Source organism: Bos indicus x Bos taurus, chromosome 6 (genome assembly GCF_003369695.1).
Source record: "Bos indicus x Bos taurus breed Angus x Brahman F1 hybrid chromosome 6, Bos_hybrid_MaternalHap_v2.0, whole genome shotgun sequence".
In the NCBI taxonomy this organism is placed as follows: domain Eukaryota; kingdom Metazoa; phylum Chordata; class Mammalia; order Artiodactyla; family Bovidae; genus Bos; species Bos indicus x Bos taurus.
Window position 1 is genome coordinate 101059143 of NC_040081.1, and position 16254 is coordinate 101075396.

General features: G+C 38.5%; 2 protein-coding genes across 10 annotated transcripts in view; one reads left to right on the forward strand and one right to left on the reverse strand.

Moving 5' to 3' along the window:
* MAPK10 (mitogen-activated protein kinase 10) overlaps positions 1-710 on the reverse strand; it is a 652453-nt gene extending 651743 nt beyond the window's left edge. Inside the window, exon 1 of the mRNA XM_027544951.1 lies at positions 338-710. The gene's annotated coding sequence lies outside the window, so the exon portion shown is untranslated. The remainder of the gene's footprint in view (positions 1-337) is intronic.
* Positions 711-954: 244 nt separating this feature from the next.
* Positions 955-16254, forward strand: part of PTPN13 (protein tyrosine phosphatase, non-receptor type 13) — a 222664-nt gene continuing 207364 nt past the window's right edge. For 3 of the 9 annotated variants that reach the window (XM_027544958.1, XM_027544962.1, XM_027544959.1), the window contains exon 1: positions 955-1416. The gene's annotated coding sequence lies outside the window, so the exon portion shown is untranslated. The remainder of the gene's footprint in view (positions 1417-16254) is intronic. The other 6 variants (XM_027544960.1, XM_027544964.1, XM_027544961.1 and 3 more) reach the window with 2 other exon arrangements.

Sequence of the window (16254 nt, forward strand, 5' to 3'; positions counted from 1 at the left end):
CTTGAATTCAGTAAGACTTCCTGGTTAAACTGTGGACACGAAAATTTTTTAGCTGCTAGGACATACTTTTACTAAGCTGTAATATGTAGTTCTATAGAAAAATGGGTGTCTTTATTTTATTCCATTATGTCAAACTAAAAACTTCATTTTTTTTTTAAACTTTAGGATTATCTGAACTTCAGAAGGAAAATAACAGGATTTTACGTACTTTATTATTATTATTATTTTTTTTTTTTTTCAAAAAGATGAGAATGTGAGTTTTCCTGAGGGCATCTGGGGTTGACTAAGTGTTCCACCGCATCTCTGAAGATCACTTTACAACTGTGGGAAAACTCACCGAGCTGTTTTCGTCGACCCCGCCATTTCCAAGTTGCAATATTGCTGCAGGGAACTGGCACAGCCCCGCTCTTTCTCGCATTCTTCTCCTCACCCTTTCAAAGCCCAAATCCGCCCGGTGAGAATATGGAAACAAGGCTGGAGACAAGGGAGTGCAAAGAGAGGGGGAGGGGTTTATTTAGATTCGCAGAGGAAGAGCAGGGCATTTTTCCATTCTCCCTCGCATTCCCCAGGGCCATAAAGTTCTGTTTCCGAAGTTGGAAGTGTGGGGGCGGTCGGCGGCATTTTCAACTTGGTCTGAAATTACGAGTCCACCCCGGAGGGGCTAGGAACTTTTCCCGCGGGGCCATCAACCTGAGCTTCTGGCAAGCCAGAAGTTCTCGAAAAGCCAGGCCCAAGGCACCGGTTGTCATAGGAACCTGGGCGCCGGTCTCCCCGGCGACCTCGTCTCTAGGGAGGGGGCGGGGCTGAGTGGCCGTCGGGCCAATGAGGTCGAGGGGATGGCTTGGTCGGAGATCCGCGGGGCTTCAGAAGTCCGAAGAGGGTTGATTGACAGGGACTGGGGCGGAGCCAGGCGAGCGCCAGAGGTGGAGCCCGAGAGGAGTCGGGAGCTCCCGCAGCCGCGGCGCGGCAAGGGTGACACACTGGGATTACCGCCCCGAGAGACCGTCGTGGCGGGCGGGCAGCGCTCCCCGGCTTCCCGGTCTGCCTCAGGCATATCTCGGCAGCGCTCGGAGCCGGCGGCCTGAGTTGAGCGGCCTCGCTCCGGAGGGTTTGGGGAAGCCCTTGGAGGCGCGCGGGGCAGCCGAGGGTGCGCGAGCGCTCCAGGGTCTGGCGGTCGGCCGGGGTCGCCGCCGGAGCGGTGTTTCGGAGGCGTGGAGGAGGAGGAGATGCTGCTTCTCTTCTCCCCCTCCCCAGGCTCCTTCTCCAGCTTCTTCGGCCAGCTCCCGCAGCCGCTTGGGGGAGAGGAGGTGGTGGCTTTCGGCGCCCGCGGCGGCTGCCCGCGGCCCGCCTCGACGCCGCGTCCCCGCTGCCCTTGCCCCACGCGTCAGTAGCCGGACCGGGTCTCGGGACGAGCGGGTAAGGACGTGCGCTGTCCTGGGCGCTGGGCTGGAGGGGCGCAAAGTGCCAAACAAAGTGCGCCGCGCTCTCTATTCCTCCCTCTCTCTGTGTTTGTTTTTTTTTTTTTTGCTCCAGCTTCTCAAAATCAACCTCTTTATGGCCCTGGTGGAAGGAACTTTTCTTTGGTGGTGTGTTAGGGTGGGGGTGGGGGTGGGGTGGCGGGGGAGGGTAGGAAGGATGAGATGCAGTTTGATTGTGAATTAGGTAGATCCGCCTCCTCGGCGGAGGAAAGTCGGATCCTTGGGAATTAAACCCCAGAGGGGATGAGTACAGAGATTGTGGGGCAATCGAGAGTGACATTACCCGCATCGTGCTACTCCAGCTCTGTGCGTGCTGAGGGAAGGGCTCCCGGAGTCTGTTTCTCATTTCTGTAAATGATTGTGGACATGGTGTGGTTAGAGGCCGCCCAGAAGAATGTGTATATGTGAGGGTTCGAAGAAGAGGGGGTGGGGTGGTGGGGAACAGAGAGCAGAGGGACGGACACTGCCCGATGCAAGCTCTTTTATTGCTCTTCTCCGCGTTCTGGAGTTAACCACCCTCTCCCCGCACCCGCGCCCCCCGCGCCCCCGCCTTTGCTCATTGCAAGATGCTGTAGTACCGAAAGCTGGGAAGCTAAAGTTCGGTAGAGGCAAGAAAGTTTTTACGAAGTTTAATTTCCCTGTATTATAAGTATATTGGAGAAGGACGAACTGGGAGAAATATTACCACTAAAATAGATTTACAGCAATACAGTTTTCGTTGGCCTTACACAGAGATGATAGACTCCTCCACGCACTTGGGCAGCTCATCTGTTCGACAGCCTGTGTCATTTTCGTTTAATTGCATCTTTGAAACAACAAACGCGGTGACTTCATAGGGAGCTTCCTGGAGCTGAGTTTACCTCTCAGAAAATGGGGCAATCGGGTTTGTTTTCAAGGCGGGGACCTAAACAAAATGTAGGACACCTGATCTGTGGGTTGACGGGCGCAGGTAACTAATTTAAATGATATTAAAATTTAGATCTACAGAGGTTACTAAAGGATTGGGGGATGGGGGGGGGGAGGAAAGAAGTTATTGTATTTTGAAACAAGCTTTGGTATTTTCCCAAATTCTTAATGACTGGGTTGGCAGGATCAACGTGAAAACTTGCTTCATGCTCATTGCTCGCTTGTGTTGTGCTATGATACAGATTATTTTTTGTATTATCATCGGCATCAGTAAGTTCTTGTATGTATTGATTCAGTAAATTCGTACAGAGGCTAGTGGACTGCTTTACGATCCAGTTTTAGATTAGTTTACGTTTTTCATAATAACTTTGTGTTCTGACTTTGATGTTTTAGCGGCTTTGTGGGAGTATGTGTGGGGGAGATGGCAGAATGGAAGCAGAAATTAAATAGAAAAAACATCTAGGTTAGTTATTAAGAAAAGGAACTAATTTGTAGTGTGTTTCACTTTTACAAGAACTTATTTTTAGCTCTTATGTAGTTTGTCTTGGATTAACATTTGTTCCACCAAAACTTTTACTTGCATGAGAAGCCCACTTATTTTTAGGAGAGTGATTACCAGCATTTTAAAATATTTATAGATAGCTTGTCATGTCACAAGTAACACATATACACAAACCGTAAAAACCAGTGTCAATTGCAAGGACGGACTTAGATACTATGATGGGATCAAAAGTTTTAAAACCTACATTATTTTTTCTGGAGGCATGCCTCAAATGAAAAGTGAATGTGAAAATTAGCTAATCAGTTGTTTTCAGTAAATGATAGACATCAGTCTTGAATGGAATTTATGTTTTGTTTTTTTTAATTAAGAAGAACAGGTCAAATCCTTGCTTTATTCTACTTTAGTAGGTCAGGGATGGGATGAGGAACATTGTAACTTCTTCTGTATCAGTTGAGTATGTATTTTTTTAGCTCATCTTATTGCCCAGGCCAGACTTCCTAGAGAAAGGGATTATTGGGGATAAGCCCCTGCTGCTGCTTCCTTTTTATTTTTTTTGAACAAGAGTTTGTAATTTTTAAATAGACTACAAAACACTTTTGTGGTGCAACTGAATTGTAATTAATACCAATTGAAATCGAAAGGAAACAGTTAGACCTCAAGCCTGTGCATCTAGGAGTTAACTCCTATCAACATTTTCTTATTTTGGAATATGCTTTGGGAGAAGTCTGTGCCATGAATTAGAAGAGTGAGTTGAAGGTTTTCTCCTGTCAGGCCTCTGATGTAACCAAGTGTTACTCATTTGAGTTGATGTCTCTTTGCAAGGCTGGGGCCTGAAAAAGGAGAAAGGATATCTGGTCTCAGGACTGAAGAGTTAGTGCTGATGGGGAAGGGTGAGGGTCTCTTGGGCTCTTTCCCATTTTTTCCACTGACAGCTTTTCTTAATTTGAAACTTAAGAACAACCCAGGAACTGCATTTAAAAAGCTTTTAAAGAGCAAATTATGATAGAACATTAAATGGTCTAAGTTAAATTAAAAGTTACATAGTCAGTGTAAATTTGTTGTTGCCCAGGAAATCCCATGACAGACTCGTAGGTATGTCACATCAAAACCGTGGTCTGTAGTTGACAGACTGAGAGGCCGAACTTAAAGGTTGCAGGGAAAAGGATGGGGGAAGGGATGGTTAGGAAGTTTGGGATGGACATGTACACATGCTATATTTAAAATGGATAACCAACATGGTTCTACTGTGTAACACATGTAACACAGGGAATTCTGCTCAGTGTTATGTGGCAGCCTGGATAGGTGGGGAGTTTGGGGGAGAATGGATACATGTATTTGTGTGGCTGAGTCCCTTTGCTTTCCACCTGAAACTGTCACAACATTGTTAATGGGCTATACTCCAATACAAAATAAAAAGTTAAAAAACTTGTCTGTAAACTGCTCTATGAGGAAGAGTTCCAGTCATCCTGTGAGTCTAGGGGGCAAAATGAAAACCCCTGTCTTATTCCTGTTTAGTGGCAGGAGGCCCTGTGACTGCGCGGCCTGTATGAAGGCTGGATGACAGTAGCTAACAGCTTGTGAGGTAGAAGGAGACCAGTTATTTAACTTCTTAAGGTAGAAGGATAGCAACTCCTGTGTGGTCTAGTGCAGAGGCTGGTGGGGAGTTGAAGCACCGATGCACATGTTTTTTTCCCCAGGGTTTGCTTAGGAAATACAGGAGCTGGTCTAAGCACCTGTTTAAGGAGGTTTGCCTTAGCCTGTGCTCCACCACTGAATCCTGCTTTTTATTTTTCTTTCTTTGATTCCAGTATGAGAATTTATTGAAACAGACTTCCTCAGAGAGAATTCTGCTGTACTGTAAAGAATGTGTACTTTACTGTTTGAGAAACATGTGTCCAAATCCTCGGGAACATCTTTTATTTTCCACATCTGTAATTTAATAATACCTACTTCTCATAGTATTTTGAGAATGAAATTAATAATATATATAAAAGTGGCAAGTGCAAATTGACAGTAGTTTATTTCCTCCTTTTTTAATCTCTTTTACATATTTGAAAACATTCAGTAATAGCAAAACTTATGTTGGTACACCAAAATTATTCCTGAATGTTTAGAACATGTAACTCACCATAGTCCTCAGAGTGAACTTGAATCTGGGTTGCCAAAAGGCCCTCTTGCCTACCAGCAAATAAATGTCTTTGGTTGTATACTGCATCTGTGCTTAATAGACAGTTTCTTAGTTTCTTTCTAGTTTAGTGATACTCTGGCTGCATGATAGAGTCACCTGGGTGGCTTTTAAAAATCTTAATGCCCAGGACTCAACTCAGACCAATTAAACTAGAATCTTTGGGGTTAGGACCCAGACATACATATTTTTGGAAGCTCCCTAAGAAATTACAATGTGGAGCCAACTTGTGAACCAATATTCTAGTCCTCTCTAGAAGGTTAGCATAGAAAATTCGATTCTCAAAAATGTAGCACCAATATTGTTACATTATGTACTTTCCTCTACATAAATCACAAGAATTTAAAGAAAATAAACTTACGTCTCTGTGTATATACACATCTACAGGCTTTTTACTATTTGAATCAGAATGTAAGGTGTAAATGTTTCCCTCCAGTTCCTTAAAGCTGCACATGTTGTTAACTTTAAATTAATTAGGTATCATTTAAAGTTCAGTTCCTTATTTCACTGAAGAATTTTTTTAAACCATTTTATTGAGATATAGTTGATTTACAATGTTGTGTTTAGTTTCTGCCGTACAGCAGAGTGACTCAGTTGTATATATATTTTTCATTTTTTTCCCATTATGGTTTATCACGAATATAAATTATCATTCCTTCTTGTTTATCCATCCTATAATAGTTTGCATCTGCTAATCCTAAACTCCCTCCCCTCACTAACCAAATTTTAAGGATTCAGCAGCTACTTTTGGCTCAGTAGCCGCTGTATCGAACAGCTCGGCTATGGAACATTTCTGTCACCATAGAAAGTTCTGTATTAACCTAGAGATTTTAAAATTTATATTCCAGTTTCTCCTTTGAAATGAGATATATGTGACATATATATAGTCTTTTCTGTCAGATTTATAATTGAAAGTATATATAGTATTATTTTTGATAGTTTTTTTAAGGAGAAATACCACATTTTTGATGCTTATATTTCCTCTTTCTTCAGTTTCTTGTACCTAGCTGTGAGGTGTTCTTTCCAAGTTAACCGAGAAGAGGAACTTGAATGTCCTTATATTTGTCATTTATATCAGTATGCTCCGAATCTAAATAGATTCAGGAAACAGAGAAATTCATCAGTTCAGCCTAAGTGCTGGAATTTGATTCAAGGTTTTTCTTTCTGGAGGAGGTTCTTTTTTTTCTTTTGCAAATGAAGTCTCTTCGTTGTCATATGATATGATTGAATTTTCCAACAGAGAATCATCTTTAGTTTTAACATGAACATGCACCAGAGACTTTTTCTTCCCACAAGAAAGCATCCCCTTTAACAAAAACGAGGTTCCTAAGCAGTTTGAGATGTTTTAAAGCTAACACTACGTCATCAGTTTTAGTGGTATTTGTCACTTGTTAAACACTGAGGCTCAACTTAGAGGAAACTGTACTCATAGTTCATCTCAGCTGCACACCGCCCTCCCTCCCACCGTAAAAAAAAGTCAGTTTTCCTTATTGTCTTAGGGTTTTAGACACTTTTTCTAGAAAAATGTAATTTCTAAAATAAGCATTTAAACTATTAAGGGATTACTTATTTTAGGTCATTGTGTAGTCAAATACCTCTCTGCAATATATAGTGTTGAAGTGAAGAAATAATCAGTATTTTGACCCAGGAGTTTCCCTTATCATAAGATTTTGAATGATAAATTTATTCCCCCAGCCAGAGTCTTTCATATTCTTGGCTTTGAGGTATAATTTCGTAGGATTATTTGAATGCACTATTGATTAAAGTCATTCTTCACACAGTCTATTTTGATTTTACTCTTATGGCTAGTTTCTAGAAGTGAAGGAATGAACTTCAGACAATGATTAAGATGTAACATATATCAATTTTCTAGGTACTGTATGAAAATTTACAAAAGCTAAAATGTATCCTTGTAGCTGTACTTCATGAAAGCTGAAATAGATGTTTCATTAAAAAAAAAAAACTGATCAGCTATACTTGAGTTAAAAAAAATAAAAACATTTTAGATTAAAAAACTGATAAATTTAAAATATATAATAAATATAATTTAGGAGTATTTGATTATCAAATGTAAACTATCTAAAACTTTTCTGTGGTTATATACCATTCAATTGAGTTCAATCAGAACTTTGAAATCCTGGCAGTGCTTTGAGGTATATAAAAATAAATAATAAGTAGGATATGTGTTATTACTTAATACATGGCAGTATTGCTATTTCAGTTATAATTCAGGTCAACACATACTTCAGTGTTCATTGTTATGCAATTCTTACACTTACAAAGAAATCTAGACTGTATTGTTTTCCATTATTAAAATTTAATGGAAATTTTCAGTTTTTAAATAAAAGAAAACATATTAATGTGATCACATATACTTGTGTAACTAAAGACAAAGCAGAGCTATATTTTTTTTAAAAAAGAATTCGCCTAAATCTTTCTGTTTGTGCTTAAAGACTTTGTCTAAATTCAAAGGTATTTTAAGGCTGTATTGAGGTCCTGGGGTTTAACTTAAAAACAGATGATATTGTTCCATCTAAAGGGATTTTAAAGAATCACTGTTGATGGACCAAGCCAGTTGAGTGTTTTTCAAATAGCAACAGTGATGAATCTGGAGTGATAACCTTATTGTGGTGACCTGCTTCCTTTTTAGTTGTTCTGTATTCAGTAAGTATACATTGAGTACAGTAAGTGTACATTACATTAAGTTCAGTAAGTGCCTCTGCCAGGCACTCTGCTAGCCACTGGTGATACACAGAGGTCACATTTCCAAGTTAGCTGATAAATGGAATAGTCTGTGCCCACATATATTTGATCATCTGAGATCATGCCAAGCAAACCAGCCGATTGACAGGATATATTGACACAGAAGAGTTGTGAAGATAAAAATGAAATGATACGTGAAAACCTTACAAACATCTGGGTACTGACTTGAATAGACATAAATTGTTTTTAGATGCAGTTGTACTTGATGTTGACCATTCCTCTTTGGTTTAGAGAGAGTATAGCACAGAATTTCGACCATGGACTCGAGCCACGCTGCCTGGGTTTTAATTTCTGACTCTGATATACAGGCTCTATGGCCTTGTGCAAATTTTCGCTTTTTTCCATCTACAAAATAAGGATTATAGCTAAGCCTCTTTTATAGGTTTGTGGTAAGGATTAAATGATTAATTCATTAGAACATGTAGAGCAACAAAGCAGTACCTAATACATGTTGTTGTTCAGTCACTAAGTCATGTCCGACTCTGCAGCCTCATGGACTGCAGCACAGCAGGCTCCATGGGGTTCTCACCTAATGCATACGGGTATTTAATAAATATTAGATTATTATTTTTGATACATTTACATTTTACTTATAACAGTTTTTTTTTTTAAACATTGGGTAAAGGTAGTATATGAACTTAAATGTGTTTTTTTTTGTTTCAACCTTCTTTAGGCTGCTTGTTCCTTGGGTTACATGTTTCTGTTTCTTCCACACATTATTTGGACTTGATATATGTTACCTGTGCCTAACTTTCACACACTTCGTGGAACTTGTGAAAATAAATGTCATTCTCTTCAGACTACTCTTTTTTTTTTTTTTGCCATGGCTTACAGCTTGTGAGATCTTAGTTTCTTGACCAGGGATTGAACTTGGGCCATGCAAGTCAAAGCACAGAGTCCTAATCACTGGACCACCATGGAAGTCTGTAAACTACTCACTTTCAGAATCCTACATCTCCTGTTTTGGAGTTACTTTTTAGATCATGTGACATGTGGCATATGTCTTCTTTGAAAATAGATTTGATTCAATTAAATAACACATTCATATTCTAGTAAGGTGAATGATTAAGGAGGATATACTAATTTCACGTAAATTGGGAAATGATTATAAAGTAAAAGGAGCAATTTTTTAAATGAGACTGTAAACATGATTAGAAAGGAGAGTCCTAGAAATGTCTCTGATAATGTGTGTGTTAGTCACTTAGTCGTGTCCGACTCTTTGTGACCCCATGGACTGTAGCCCGCCAGGCTCTTCTGTCTGTGAGATTCTCTGGGCAAGAATACTGGAGTGGATTGCCGTTTCCTTCTCCAGGGGATCTTCCTGACCCAGGGATCGAACCTGGGTCTCCTGCATTGCAGGCAGATTCTTTACCATCTGAGCTATAGGAAAGTCCAGAAAGGAGGGTCCCAGAAATGTCTCTGATAATACTGTGTTTGAAGCCGAAGGTATCTATTCTCCCAAAGTGTCTATTTTGAAAGTTAACATTCTCAGATATGTGAATTGTCCACAGTCACACAAACAGAGATATTGTTGCAGTCATGGAGTCACAAAGAGTTGAACACAACTTAGTGACTGAACAACATGTTGTTATGCCCTTAGAAGTAAGCATTTTGTAACATAACATAAAATTCTTGAGTAAGTATTACTGGACATTCATCCTGTTATTGTGTGCACTTATAGACCCTTTGATATTCTAATATACCTTATGAATCTCCAAGATAATAACATACACAGTTGTCCCTTACTATTCTCCAGGGGATTGATACCAGGACCCATAAGGTATATAAAAGCTGTGGCTAGTCAAGGCCCTTATGTAAAATGGCATAGCATTTGCATATTACCTATGCAAATCCCCCCACATACTCTAAATCATCTCTAAATTACTTATCATATCTAATACAATGTAAGTACTGTGTAAATCATTGTAAATACTATATAAATCCTATGTGAATAGTTGCCAGCATGCAGCAGATTCAAATTTTGCTTTTTGGAACTTTCTGAAATGTTTTTCCCCCCAAATATTTTCCATCTGAGGTTGGTTGAATCTGTGGTTGTGGAACCTGTGGTTACAGATGGTCAACTGTTTATCATTTTCATTTCTTTGACAATTTAACTGCAGAGTTCATAATGCATCTCTCGTAACAGGGGCACTGATTTGGGAAATATTCTGTGTGCTTGCCCTATCCAAGACCACTGCAATGAACTGTTTTGCTTCTTCCAATTAGAAATTGCATTGGGTTGCTAATATAGAGACGTGGCGTAACAGTGACCTGAAGAAGGTTGGGATTTTTTTTTTTTTTTCTGTAACATAAAATCTTGGCATAGTACTCCAGAGCTGCTGGATGACTGTTTCAAGAAATGGCAATGAACCCAGACATCTTTTTTTTCTTCTCTACCTCCTTATAATATGGCTTTCATCCTCACGACGCCCTCTTGGTGACAGAATGGCTGCTGGCATTCTGTTAAAAATGTTGTCCTTCTAGTTAGACAAAATATGGAAGAAATGGAGGAAATGGCAAAAATAACAAAAGGTGAGTGTGCCTGCCAGCTGAGTCAGATCTTTTCAAAAAATTTTCTTGAATTCCTTACCCAATGCTGTACATCATGAGATGCTGGGAATTGTTTTTTGCTGGGCACTTGGCTGTCCCCAACCTGACAACTGAAGAGAGTAGATATTGGGGATTCAATGATTGTTTTCTTCAGATTTCCTAACACCTGATCTCCATTTGTTTCCAGCTTAATGGAATTTGGTTGTAGTATGTATGGATAAATTATAGGTCCTATGCTAGGTTTTGGGGTGAATACTGGTTTTACTAACTTATCGCTTGATAGCCAACACATCTATTATGCTAATTAAAGTGCCTTGGCCTAGAAAATAATTAAAAACTGGATTTACTGTCTGTGGAGGCTAGTTCACAGAGATTGTTTAGTATTTTATACTTTGTGTGGTTTGATACTTAATTCCTTGTAATAAATATGAATCATTCACACAATTTTTATTATTTAACCTACCATTGAAATATTAAACTAAGTTACTGCTAACTTTTAACAGGACAAAATTAATATATTTATGTTCATTCTTAAATGTTTAGCTTTTGTGAAAACTAAATCTAGGCTGTGTCATAATTTGCTGTTCACATTCAAACAAATTTGGAAGCATAGTATAGTAGAAAGAGCACAGATTTTAAATTTAGGTGGTCCTTGGTATGTATTTTAGATCTTTTAGTAATTAGAGTCATTTTGGATAAGTGATTTATCCAATCTGTTTGATCTATAAAATGGAAATAATATCCGCCTCAGGAAGTTCCATGAGCTTTATTCCTGAGCTCATACAATTTATGTATGAGCTTTACATACATAAATTGGTTGGGCACAGCCCAATTGATTCAGTTAATAAGAATTCTTTACCTTTCACCACGCTTTTCATCTGTATATATTGGACAAAATAGCAAACTACTAAGAAATATGATTCATTATACTGAGAAAAAGCATGGCTTATCTCTTTATCCATGCAGATTTTAGCCTCAGAAGTATATTTTGATTAGGTCACTGACTATGCTTTGGTTATCAGATGTATTCCAAGCAAGATCTTTTTAGACGTAGTAACTACACATAGGTTACTTTAAAGCTAAAATGATTGACATCTTAAGGGAAATAAAATGGGCAAACCTGCCATGTCACCTTGAATATGAGAAAACTATGGAAAATGGTAGAAAAAATACCCGCAGAATTATTTGACGATAGTTAAAATAGCAGCAATTTAAAATGTCTTTCAAGTAATATAAATTTTTGTTGTAATGGTCTTTTGTTTCTTAACTAATTATATAGCTGTAAAGCATTTGACTGACTACTCTGTGTGTGGAATTATTTTTGGTATATTGAGGAATGGGCTTCCCTCATGGCTTAGTGGTAAAGAATCTCCTTGTCAGTGCAGGAGACACAGGTTTGATCCCTGGATTGGGAAGAACCCCTGGAGAAGAAAGTGGTAACCCACTTCAGTATTCTTGCCTGGGAAATACCATGGACAGAGGAGCCTAGTGGGCTACAGTCTCAAGAGAGTCAGCCATGACTTAGCAACTTAAACAACAGCAGCATTGAGAAATACTAAAAAAGGAAAGGAAAATGGTTCCTACCAAAAAAATTAAAATCTAGGTTTAAAAAAAAGAGCAAATAATAAAGATAGGAAACCATTATATTACAAAACAATCAATACAGTACAAGTTTTAAGAAAGTGTGGCTCAATCAAAGGGTTCACTTGGGTAGAGATTGATCTGTCTTGGAGACATTTTTATTATCTGGGAGCCAGCATGGTGTATCTGTTGTTGTTGTTGTTAAGTTGCTAAGTCATGTCCGACTCTTGTGACCGCATGGACTGTAGCCCACCAGGCTCCTCTGTCCATGGGATTCTCCAGGCAAGAATACTGGAGTGAATTGCCATTTCCTCTTCCAAGGGATCTTCCTGACCTACTCACTAGATAATTTTAATAGTGAAAATATTTGTAACTTTTAGTTTAAGGTTAGAAGTAATGATCTTATTAAGGTGTGATCATTAAGAATAGTTTATGACCCGCTCTCCATTCCATTCTTAGTGCATTTAAAAATTGTCCTTTGGTTTGGTTGACAGCTGTGTTTACAGAGCCCCAAACTCTTGGTGACTGCTAACAAAGTTTCTTTTCTTCTCCTTTGAATTGACTCTTTCAGTAGGCTTGCATGCCTTGTATGTGGTGCTGTAGAAGGGAGATAAGAGAACTCCAAAATTTCTAAATTTTAGTTTATCATACAGTTTTAAAATTCATTTGCAATATAAATTGATTGACATTTGCTTTATTTGGAGAAGTGGAATTTATATCCTGGAGTTCTTTGAAACATAAAATCTCTATTCACCCTTTCCCTTAACTGTTTTCATGGCTTTTTTCCCACTTAAGAATCCCATAGCATCGTCATGCAAACAGTTAGATGATCATGCAGTTTTTCACTCAGTGAAAAGTTTTGTTGCTCCACAGGTTTTCATTACGGTAGCAGGTAAAGTGTGTTTTATTATTTTTAAGTATCTTATTTTTCAGAGTAGGCAAAATGTGCGTATTGAACAAGATTGAAAAGTACAAACATTAAAAAGTCAGTCATCTTTCTAGTCCTGTCTCCAGGTCCCCTCTTGAGGTGCTTTGCTGCAACCTTCATTTTCAGTAATGTCGTCAGAGCCAGGAGGAAACATTGTGAATGATATACCAATAAGTTTTCCTCAACGGGAAGCTTTACGTGTACCCTCTTAGTATGCTGAAAAGTTCTGTGCTTTTGAAAATAATTTATAGAAAGTCTTCCTTTTTAATATATTTAACAGTTCACCTTTATTTTTTTTTATTTTCTCCCTGCCCCCAATTACCTCATTAGTCAATCATGTCTCACATTTTTGACCAGTTTATCTCCATTCTTTTGTTACCGGTTAGAAATCTGTTAGTAGTAAAAGCAAAGTTGAATGTTTTACCATTGATGTACTGTTTTGTTTGTTAAGTTGGACATTTTCTTGATAAATATTTGGTTGATAAATATTTGGTACAGCTGAAGTTGGATCGTTTTGCAGTTGAAGGGCAACTTAAATGTATTTCAGTTCTTTTATGGAGCATTGAGTTATACAGAAACCCTAGTATATAGAAATGTTTGGTATATAGAAATTCACTTATTCTTCTGGTTTTCTTGGTTAATGCATGAAAACTGAAGACTATATATGGTCTGTATATGGACTCTTACTTTATACCCAAAGTTCAAATTTATTACCTGCTTAGAGTGCATTGGCAGAAAAAGTAAGAGCATACTTTTTGATAACATTGTTATAGCTCTTTGTAATTATGCTGTCTTTTATGTGTACCTTTTGAAACATAGGCAAAAGATAGGGTAGATTGTAGTTTCTAAATGCAAGCTGTATCTGAATTATCTTATGAATTGGTTAAAATAAACATTTTGGGATGCTTCCTAGACCCCCAGGAATTTATAGTTTTAAAACATACTCCACATACAGCTTTCCTAAAATTGGTGGAAAATAAATATGCTTTTTATTGTATCTTTTTAGGAATCCTATCTTCCACCTTTAAAAAAAAAACATTTTCTCCATGCTTTTATACATTTGTTTTATAAGTTAAAAAATATAAGTTAATTTGTTGGGATAATGTTATACATACCCTTCAGTAGGTATCACTAGCCTCCATACCTGTAGGGACAAGAAGGGTCAGAGATAGTTGAGGGGGAGAGGAAGACAATAATGAATGATAGATATTGTGATGAACGAAAGGGCTCAGACTGTAGCTAACGTGGACATCTGCTCCCCACCTGGAGTTCTGCCCCATCTCCTTTTCTCCCAAGATTTTTATATGACATTTCTCTAATTTGTGAAATTTTCCAATGTACAAATACTGGCACAATTTCACACTTTGGAAAATATGGTCTGGGCCATTGCTCTCCAGGCAAAACCCAAGTCTGCAGGCCAAATAAAGCCCATGGGCCACGGTATGCCACCCGTGCCCTAGATTCTTTTAACTACCTTACATTTGTATGAACTTGCCATATTGTGTTTTGACATTTATTAAGGGATAATAATGATGATAATGCTTCCAGTTGTCTGCCTTGATTAATATTTCACTTTAACATATTAGTTATATAAACATTGGATTTTTGCTTAGGAAGAAAGGAAAGAATAAGACTGTTTTCTAAAATGTGTCAAGGACAGTGTCTGTGTAAATGTATCAGAGACTTGGTTCCATGATGTTTCTTAGAAAAATTTAGTTCTCAATCCTTTCTTTCTCAAAGTCTGTCCTTCTTCCTTCGCCTGCCTGCACATCCAGTATCTTCATGCTCTTCCCATGAATGTGCTTTTCATTTGCAAGAATTATGAAAGAAATCCTTCGTATAGAAACTCTGCAGAATGAAAATCATTCTGTGACTGACTTAAGCTGCACAAACTTCTAGACATTCTTCACTATAGCATTAAAATTCCATAGCCTTAGTACTATTTCTTTCAAATGTGCTTTTTAAACAGAAGAATGACTGCCTTTAAGGCCAGCAGTGAAAAGACTCACACAGAGGCAATCTGGGGGGGCAAGCTCGTAACCATGAAAGATTTGACCCCAAGCCATCAGGAGGGATGGTTGAACTGAGATGCCGTTTACAGTGGCTCAGTACAGAGAAACAAGCATAATAAAGCGGCAAAACTTCCGCTTCTAGCCAAGATGCAGTAACAGGGACACAATTCTGTCCACACCAGCTAAAAAACAAAGAAAATGCTGGAAACAACTATTTTTAAGTCACTGGACATCAGGCAGGAACAGTACTTGAGGATGCTGGCAGGGCTGGGAATCGTGCCTGTTCCCACAAACCAGACTGGAAGACCTCAGGGTTCATAGGGTATTAGATAGGGTACACAGAAGAACTCGCCCCACCAAATGAGCCCTAGACCTGCATTGCTCTGGGCCAAACTAACACATCTTAAAAGTTAGACCTGAAAGGATCAAATTTACAAGTTTTCAAGTAATTTAACTTCATCCCTAAGCAAAACTCAAGAATATGTATAAATACATTCAGTATCCAACAAGATGAAATTCACAATATTTGGCATTCAATCAAAAATTTCCGGGCTTGTAAAGAAGCAGGAAAATATGACCTGTAATGACAAAGTAAATAGATTAGACTGCACACAGAGGTTAGAACAGCAGAAAAGTACATTAAAATAGTTTTTATAACTATTCCATATATGCAAAAGTTAGCAGGAACACACTGAACTTCTCAATATGAAAACTAGAATGTCCGAGATGAAAAATACAGGGATGGGATTAATGGCAGGTTAAACATTACAGAAGAAAAGATTAGTAAACTTGAAGACATACCAGTATAAAAATCATTCCAAGTGAAACACAAAAAGGAAAATAGTTTTTTAAATTAACACAGCATCGATTGTGAGATAACTTGAGGTGGCCTAATATACATGAAATTTGAGTCCCTAGAGGAGAGAAGGCCATGATGAAAAAGGCACTTGAATAAATTATGGCTGAAACTTCCAAATTCGCTGAAAGCTGTACACACGCAGGTTCAGAGTCTTAATGAAGCCCGAGCATGAGGAACACGAAGAAAATTGCACCAAGGCACATCGTATTCAAACTGTTCAAAACATGAGAAAGAGGCAGTCTTAACAGCAACCAGAGAAACAGAGAGAAATAAGGAGAAGTGTGACAATACATTTCTTGTTACAGACCAATGCAGACAGGAAGACAGTGTAGCAATGTCTTTAAAGTATCGAAAGAAACTGTCAACCTAGAATTTTCTACTCAATGAAAATCTTTCAAAATTGAGGTTAAATAAAGACTTTTTTCAGAGATAAAATAGCTGAAAGAATTGATCACCAGGAGATCAAAGAATGAAGTTCCCCAGGCAGAGA